The sequence below is a fragment of the Odocoileus virginianus genome, chromosome 23 (assembly GCF_023699985.2).
Source record: "Odocoileus virginianus isolate 20LAN1187 ecotype Illinois chromosome 23, Ovbor_1.2, whole genome shotgun sequence".
In the NCBI taxonomy this organism is placed as follows: Eukaryota; Metazoa; Chordata; class Mammalia; order Artiodactyla; family Cervidae; genus Odocoileus; species Odocoileus virginianus.
In genome coordinates, this window is record NC_069696.1 from 41,480,228 (window position 1) to 41,489,571 (window position 9,344).

Below are 9,344 nucleotides of genomic sequence, written 5' to 3' on the forward strand. Positions count from 1 at the left end.
AGTTGGGGCTGGATAATCCTGTGTTGTGGGGGGGACTGTCCTATGTATTGTAGAATGCTGAGTAGCATCCCTGGTCTCTATACACCAGATACCTGTAGCAACAGCCCACCACCAAATTGTGACAATTAAAAATGTCTCCATGTGTATGTGCTCAGCCGCATCTAATTCTTTGTGACCCCACGAACTCCTGTGTCCACCAGGCTCCTCTGTCCATGGAAATTTCCAGGCAAAAATACTGGAGTGGGTTGATATTTTCTCCTCCAGGGGATCTTTCCCATACAGGGATCGAACCTACATCTCTTGTGTCTCCCGCATTGGCGGGTGGATTCTTCACTACTGTGCCACCTGGGAAGCCAAAAAAAATGTCTCCAGATATTGCCAAATGTCCTCCTGGGGGAGAAGACACCACTTCCTGTTGAGAATCACTGGGCTACATTGTTTGAATTTACCCTTGAAACTTGAAATATAAACAGCAAGCTAGTGCACAAGAACAGAATCATTCTGGACTTCTGATTAATTGTAGTTGTACCTAAGGATGGCCTCGGCATTGGGGCCAGCTCCGTAATAAGTTGATGAGATGGCTCCTGAAAGGAAGTATCAGCATGTTTTGGAAACAAAAGGCCCAAGTTAGAAATCACTTTAGAGTTTTCAGTAGGGAACGATTAATAACAGGGAAGCCAGAAGGTATAGCGCTACAAGTTATTACCACAGTCCAGACTGACATCACCGCAAAAAGATGCTGTTGTGTGACAATGAGAGTGGCAGGGGGAGGAGGCAATGAGAATGGCGAGGCCAAGGGGCTCTCTTGGGGATTTGGCCATTTACAGGGCATCAGAATTATTGATGTGAGTGTTTTGTTAAGTCTCCCTCCATGACAACAAGAAAAATGGATGAGAACAGATATGGAGCAAATGCACCGACTGGCAAGGCCTGCCGGTGATCTCTGGGGTCCGCGGATGAAGGAAGGATATGGAAAGTCATTTAGTGATCTTGTTTTCTACAAGGAAAATGCTGAGTGCAGGGAGGCTGTTACTGCTGCAATCTGGCTGCTGCTGCTGCCTTTGATGTAAAGGTTGGTCAATGTATTTTGCTCAGTTCCCGGGGATGGAGTCTATTTTAATAGCTCTGGCCCCCATGGGGCACAGCTTAATGCAGTATCCAATGGCTATAGTTCTGCTCACCAGAAGGAGGATTGCCCTCCAGCAGATGACCCATGGGGCACCGTGGTGTTAGCCAAGAGGAAGAACTCGGGTCACACAGGCTTCCATGACCTGTAAGCTGCATTTTCTGGTGAAAGTGGGGTTTGGAGTGGAGAAATGGGGCATCACAGCCAGCACCCAGGCACCATGCCTATTGAAGTAAGTAAATTTCTCCCAGACCAACTCCCCATGGGTCCCTCTCCCCTTCTGAAAACCTCCAGGGATGAATTCTGCTTCCTATCCGTCCTCCCTACCACCTCTATTTCTCAGATCTGTCTCCCACCAAGGACTAGTTTCAAATCGGGACACAGTCCTGGCTCCCAGATTTCACTGTGGAAAACAAGCCCCCAGTCTTTTCTTCCTCGGATGTCAGGACTAGGAAATAGAGAGGGATGCATATAAATAGAAAAAGGAGAGAAACAAATACAGCAGAATTTTAATTTTTCTAGCATCTATTTCCCCTTCCTTTTATAACAGTTACATATTGGGGAAGATCCGTTGTACCCTAAATCTCAGTCCTTGGAATTTGTGTTATGGCTAGATTCAGCCATACCAGACTAAGGGGCAGGCATGTGGCCCAGTCCTGGGCCAATCAGGATGTTCCATCTTCTGTTCGTGAAAATGGGTGTCCAGATGGACAAATGACCCAGGTCAATTCAATCATCATTAATTCAAGTTCATATGCGCAAGAGTTTAGAGAAAAGGAATGTTTTTTCTGCCTGGATTGAGGAGAGAATAGGAAGAAGGTTAGGAACCACTAAAAATCATTTTGTCATCACTGGTAGGGAGTCTGCCAATGGAGCCAAACGTGAAAGACTGCAGATAGAAACAGAAGGGACAGTGTGACTGCATCCTGGTGGCCACTTGATACAGCCATGCCTGAATATGGTCCTACTCTGAATTTAGCAATCACATAGATGTTCACTATATAGAATACTTTTTGTTGATTTTTTTTTTCTCAAGCATGTTTCAGTTCAGTTTGGTATCACTTGCAACAAAGGAATCTTGTATTTTAACTGACAAATTTCCCAAACTCTCTGAATTTCACAGAGACATGCTATTTGGTCAGTATTAGTTTTCCTTAGTCCCTTTGATTTCTAAGCCTCATTCTTAAACACTGGGGGGTGGTGGTACTTTCTTAAGTTTAAGAGTATTCACTCTTTAATCCCAGCTAATAAATAAGTATTTATTGAGCACCAAATACATTCAAGGCATCATGTTTGGTTTTTAGCTAGGCTTTTTCATTTAACTTAGGTTATAAGAACATGTGATACACAGTCTTACTTTCAATTTAAAGGTAAACAATCTGGAATTCAGAAAATAGAGAAAGTGCTAAGTCACACAGCTAATAAAGGGTAAAGTGAACCTTTAAATCCAAGACACCGTTCCTAGGTCACAGAAACTCTCCCATTGAAGCCTGAAGTTATAATTGGGTACTGCTTGACAATTCAAATTAAGTAATACAATTCACCATTTGAGTACACACTAGAAGCCCATGCTCTAGGCTAAATGCATTGCCTATAATATTTCTAATAACAATACAGTAGGATAGGGATTCTTTTCTTTTCATCATCATCTCTTTTCTTTACAAAGGAAGATACTAAGGCTTAGAAAATGTAAAACAGCTTGCCTAAGATTATACATATAGTCAGTTCAGGAAAAGATTGGGTACAAAATCAAACAGACTCTAAGCCTGTTGCTCTCTCCAGTAGCTAAATTTTCTCCCAAGTCTCAAGTGAGAAATTAGCATCTTAAGAGTTTTGTCTTCTCCACCCCCAGGTATCCCTAATGTGTAAGAGAAAGCTCTCTTAGGAAATTTCGTCATGTACCATCCACTTAAATACTTCACACAGGAAAGCATGAATCCCCAGTTAAAATAAGGTACTTGGAGGCTGGGTTCATGACTTACACAACCACCCAGAGGCATAGCAAGTTCATGGTAAATAGTTACTGAAGACTACACTCTTTCCATACCTTTAAAGCCTCCATTTACACCTTTTCCCCAAGTGTGGTCTATGGAGATTTCCCCAGGAATTCTACTAAAAATGAAGGTGGCCAGATCTCAGCCCAGGCCTATGAAATCAGACTATATGGGATGAATGGATAAAGAAAATGTAGTATATTGAAATAGTGTATACATATAACACATTCAAATGATATAATTTATATGAGCTATAAATTAAATATGAAGTTTATATAATATGGATTTATATATTACAAATTATGCCACATAAAATTGTGTATTATATATAACATTCCAATAATGAGTATATTATGTATATTAAGTATATTGTATAATGTATTATGAAAGTATTTTTATATTTATAAATACATCTGCTGCTGCTGCTAAGTCTCTTCAGTCGTGTCCAACTCTGTGTGACCCCATAGATGGCAGCCCACCAGGCTCCCCCATCCCTGGGATTCTCCAGGCAAAACACTGGAGTGGGTTGCCATTTCCTTCTGCAATGCATGAAAGTGAAAAGTGAAAATGAAGTCACCCAGTTGCGTCCGACTCTTAGCAACCCCATGGACCGCAGCCCACCAGGCTCCTCCTTCCATGGGATTTTCTAGGCAAGAGTACTGGAGTGGGGTGCCATTGCCTTCTCCGATAAATACATCCACATATAAATAAATAAATTTATATGTAAACTATATAATTGGGGAAGGCAATGGCACCCCACTCCAGTACTCTTGCCTGGAAAATCCCATGGATTGAGGAGCCTGGTAGGCTGCCATCTATGGGATCACACAGAGTCGGACACGACTGAAGTGACTTAGCAGCAAACTATATAATTATATATAAATAATGTATAAATTATATGGCATTTAATTATACTGTATATAATTATATATCATATTATTTATAATTACACATACAATAATTACTATATATTATATCAATGACATGATTTATATAAATCATTATTATATAACAGCCCAATAAACCACATAGTCCTTATATATTTATATGTAACACTCATGTTGAGCTCTGAAGGTTGGGTAGGAATTCACCAAGTATATTGGCAAACTGTTGCAGGCATGAAGGTCAATATGTGCAAAGGTCCTGAGATGCAAAGGTGAAAAGAGGATTCTAGAAACTGAAGAAAAGGAAAAGAGTCTATGTCCTGGAGAGAAAGAGTGAGAGAGAGCTCTACATCCTCAGGCTGGTGAAGCCCAGCATGCAGGAGTCCCTACACCACAATCAGATTCACGTTTTTGAACTCTCAGCCCAGCTGCTTTGTTGAGAGGAGAAGAGAAGAGGACAAGGGTGAAAGCAGAAAAAACCACAGGAAGGCGATCTTCTCCAAACTGGAAAGGAAGGTGGCATGGATTGGGTGACTGTAGACAATGGACACAACAGTGTTTTGGGGAAATAGAAACAAGTCTCAGTGATTGAGCTGATACCATGGTTAGGAGAAGAAAGAGTTGCATGACTAGGTGGAAATCCCAGAAGAGTACCAGCATGTGTCAGAGGATTGGATGAACTTGGTCTTAAAAACGTTGAATTCAGGTATATATCAGTCAAGACTCCGTTGCAGACAACAAAACCCCCTCTAGCTATTTTAAGCAATAGTGGATTTACTTCCAAGATAGGTATTCTCTCTGCTATCTCTTGCTGTGTACAAGCCACTCCAAACTTTGCAGCTTCTAAGGAGAGCCATCTACTTAGCTCATGATCCTGTGGGCTCTTAATTTGGGTTGGGCTTAACTGGGTGGTTCTTCTGGTCTTGGCTGGGTCACTCTCTCCTGTGCTCAACTGCAAATTAGCTAAGCCTCACTGCATCTGTTGCTTGAGTGTGATGAAGACAATGGGGCCATGTATTTATGATCATTTAGCAGGCTAGCTTGAGCTTTTCACAGAGCTGCTGAGAGAGTTGCAAAAGGGAAACTGCCTCTTAAGGCACAGGCTCAGAATGGGCACAATGTTACTTTGCCTCATTCTGTTGGTTAAAGCAAGTTACAAGCAGCCAAAATTCTAGGAGTGAGAAAGAGACTTTCTCCAAGGGGTGGGCTGCAAAGTTTCATTGCAAAGAGTTATGAATTTTAGAAGGAATAGGGAAAATTGTGGCCATTTTTTGTGACTGATCTACCACAAGTACTTAACAAATCATTGAAATGATAGCAGAACATGCTCAGCCTCTAAGAATGAGTCTGCTCACCAGGGGAGCTTCTGCTCCTGCCACAATCATGAAGTCTATCCCAGGACCACTGATTTCAAGAATACACCACTGTCTTATGATCCCAGGATCAAGAAGCCTCTTGAGATGTCCCTTCAGCAGAACTGCCTTTCCACATTCAGGAAAGCAGTGAGTGGAGCCTGGAACCCTGCCACAGAAAAATCCAACATCCCAACTGCTGCAGCAAAACAATGACCTCACCTTCCAAATCTCACACAAGTACATATAACTGATGGAGTTGATGGTTTTGATCCAAAACTTCAAGAGAGTCTAAGAAGTGTTTTCCAACCTCAATAGTATAGGAAGTCATTCTGGAAGGAGTTTGGAATGAATTCTGCATGACAAATCACCATATACAATTCATATATTGTGAAAAAGCCAAAGAGAAATCATAATGAAGTAATAGAATAGATGCAACTGCAACTCAGGGAGGGATTCTGGGCTGATCTGGGATTTGAACAAAGACCTGAGCAGGGCCCAGGAATTCATCACTGTATGGTATGCCTAGGACTCATGCCAAGATCAAACGTCCTAACCATTTCTGGAATGTAGTTAATGTCCAATCCTATTCCCACTGTCTTGGTGATTTGTGCTTCAAGAGAGGAATAGTAAAAATCTTTTTCAATTACACCAAGGAGACCAGAGTCTAAGCTTGTTATTCAACAGCTCTGTGAGCGTGACCACCCTCTTTCCTCCCACAGCCTTGGTGTTTTCCCTATCCAGCAAGTTGAGTGGGATTTGTCTACATGGGTGAATGGCAAAAGCCTCTTTCAGCAACAGAATCTATGAGAGTTCCTTGCTCCCATGCCCAGGTAGGACTCATCTACATGACAGAGTCTCTTTGTCAAATGTATACTTCCCAACGGTACGTGTGTGCTCAGTCACTTCAGTCGGATCCAACTCTTTGCAACCCCATGGACTATAGCCCGCCGGGCTCCTCTGTCCATGGAATTCTCCAGGCAAGAATACTGGGGTGGGTTGCCATGCCCCTCTCCAGGGGATCTTCCCAACCCAGGGATTGAACCTGTGTCTCCTGAATTGCAGGTGGATTCTTTACCGCTGAGCCACCGGGGAAGCCCAGCTGGTAGAAGAGCTTATTCACTCGACACTTGGCAATTAAAGCAAGGGAGATGCCCTGGATGCCTGCCAGGCTGTCCTGTTCCCCACTCCTGATGGAAGCAGCTGTGCCCCCTGCACTGGGATCCCTTCTTTTTCTTTCCCACTTCACCCTTCCCTCCAATACATTCCTAACCGATCCTGCCCTGGACCTGATCTCTACTGGGGGCCAATTATAGGACATAATCCATCTGTCCTACAAGAGTAGCTTAATGGCTGGGATCTCAGTAAACTCCTAATCCACCCATTACAAATCCAATAGTTACTCAGAGACCAGCCAGATGGTTGGTAAAATTTGCATTCAACTTACAAATGGTCTAAATAACACTCCTGTGTATCCTGGCCAGAGAAGATGCCACACCAACCCTGATGCTCAGTTACTAGGAGTATTCAGAGGATGGCACCAACGCAGCAACCCATCCGTTTCTCCAGACTGGCCGAGAAAAATTTATTGGGCAATTACTTGGAGCCAGGCATGGTTCTCAGTGCTAGAGTTTCAAAGGCTAACATATTTGACAAGAGCTGTGCTGTTGTTGAATTTGCCTTCTAGAGAGGACACAGTGAATAGAGAATTGAGACCATAAAAGAACAACCAACACTAGTGAGTGTTAAGTGCTATGAAGAAATCAAAACAGGATAAGGGAAGGTTGAGGGACTAAAACAATCTGCTTGATTCCAGTGACTGAGAAGGCTGCTCACAGGCCACAGAGGGCATCAACAAGCAAGTGGCCCATGAACTTGAATGGTGCCCAATGGTGAGAAGCATCAGGAGACAAAATTATGAGGATATCAGGTTCCAGAAAGATGGGGGGACAAATGTAAAAACTCTGAGAGGGGATCAAACTTGAGACATTCAGGGACAGAGATGCAGCCAGTGTGGCTGGAACTCAATGAGTGAACTGTGGGATGTGTCAAGGCCCAGGATGTCTGCAGGAATTGATGATGTAGAATTAAACAGGCCACTCAAGGAGAGGATTTTATTCTAAGAGCAATAGGGAGGGGTCAGAGGGTTTTAAGCATGGGCTGTGTAATCCAGCTTGAAAGATACTCTGAGTGCTACAGCAAGAGGAGATAAAGGGGTAAGAGAAGGAGGAGAATTGATCAGGAAGCTATTGCTGAGACCTAGGTGGGAGGAGACATGAAAGATGATGGAGCCTCTGCAGAAGTAATGGCAGGAGAGATGGTTGAGCTGTGGTCAGACTGGGGAGGGGGAGAGTTAGCCAACAGGACTTGCCATTGCAAGGGGTTACAGGAAATAAAGAAACAGAATGACTTCTAGCTGTCTTCCTTGAGCTTGTGGGTGGGTCATGGCAACATCACTGAGATGAAAAGTTCTAGAAGAAAGAGTTGAAGAATAAAAGTGTCAAACTTGGCCCAAGTCACACTTGAGATGTGCATACAATGCTGAATTAGATGTGTGAAATAATGGATAATGGATATGGGGATGTGAAGCCAAGGAAGGTCAGGTCCAGAGATGAAAATTTTAGCATTATCACAAAATACATGGTTTATAAAGGTCTGCGCTACTTATATGTGGAATCTAAAGAGAAATAACACAAATGAACTTAGTCACAGAACAGAAACAGACTCACAGACTTAGAAAATGAATTTATGGGTTGCCAGGAGGAAGGAGGAGGGTAAAGGATGGTTAGGGAGTTTGGAATGTACAGGTACAACCCGCAAGGATCTATAGTATAGTACAGGGAACTCTGCTCAATGTTATGGGGCAGCCTGGATGGGAGGGGAGATTAGGGGAGAATGGATACCTATATATGTATTGCTGACTCCCTTTGCTGTCCACCTGAAACTATTACAACATTGTTAATCGGCTATACTCTAGTATAAAATAAAAAGTTAAAAACAAAACCAAGTGGAAAAAAAACTTTAAAGATAATAAAGGCTTAGGCTGGATGTGATTACTCAAGAAAAGAGCACACACAAAGAAAGGACCCTGGATTGAGCCCAGGCCCCCCCCCCCTTTTTTTTCAATCAGAGAGGATAACAAGTCATCAGAGGAGAAGGACCGAGCTAGTGAGGCAGAAGTGAAGCAGGACAGGGTGGTATCCTGAAGCCAAAAGAAGCGCAGCACCTGAGCAGATGAGCTTTGCTCTTGTTCTAGCTCAGTCACTTCAGCCGTGTCCGACTCTCTGCGGCCCCATGGACCATGGCCCGCCAGGCTCCCCTGTCCATGGGGTTCTCCAGGCAAGAGCACTGGAGTGGGTTGCCATTTCCTTTTCCATTAGATGAGGTTAGGAAAGTCCAAATCAATCACCCCTTCTGGAAGGACATTCAATCAGGGACATTATCTCCATGGAGAAGGGGAGGCATTTACTGAGGAAATGATGTTGGGTAAATAACTACATGATAATCAATAACCATCACCAGGGAGAAGAACTATTTGGTTCAAACAGTAATTACAAGCCAAAATCACAGATCATGGTTTGAATTAATTTTGAGAGCTTAATCTGGTAAACCCCAGTCCCAAGAATATGTAGAGACCAACTAGACAGGAAATATCATGAGAGACTCCACTCCATCCTTTAGATGATGTCTCCATAATGACCATTAATTTTTTAGAAGGGTCTTAATATTTAACTTGCTTAACTTACAGTTGCTTTGCAGTGCTTTTAATTGTAGTTAATCACTTGTAGCTTCAAAGTGAAATGAGATGCATCAGCTGCAGGAGACAGAAGAGCACCAGGGAAAAAAAGAGGATTGACTTCAGATTATTCTAGAAGCTGGGACCCCTTGAGGAGCTGTAGACAGAACTCATGGGTCTGTAAAACTGGGTGGCAAAAGTTTTTCCTCTTTATTTTTACTAACCTCTGATACTTGGCATTTCTTTCAATGC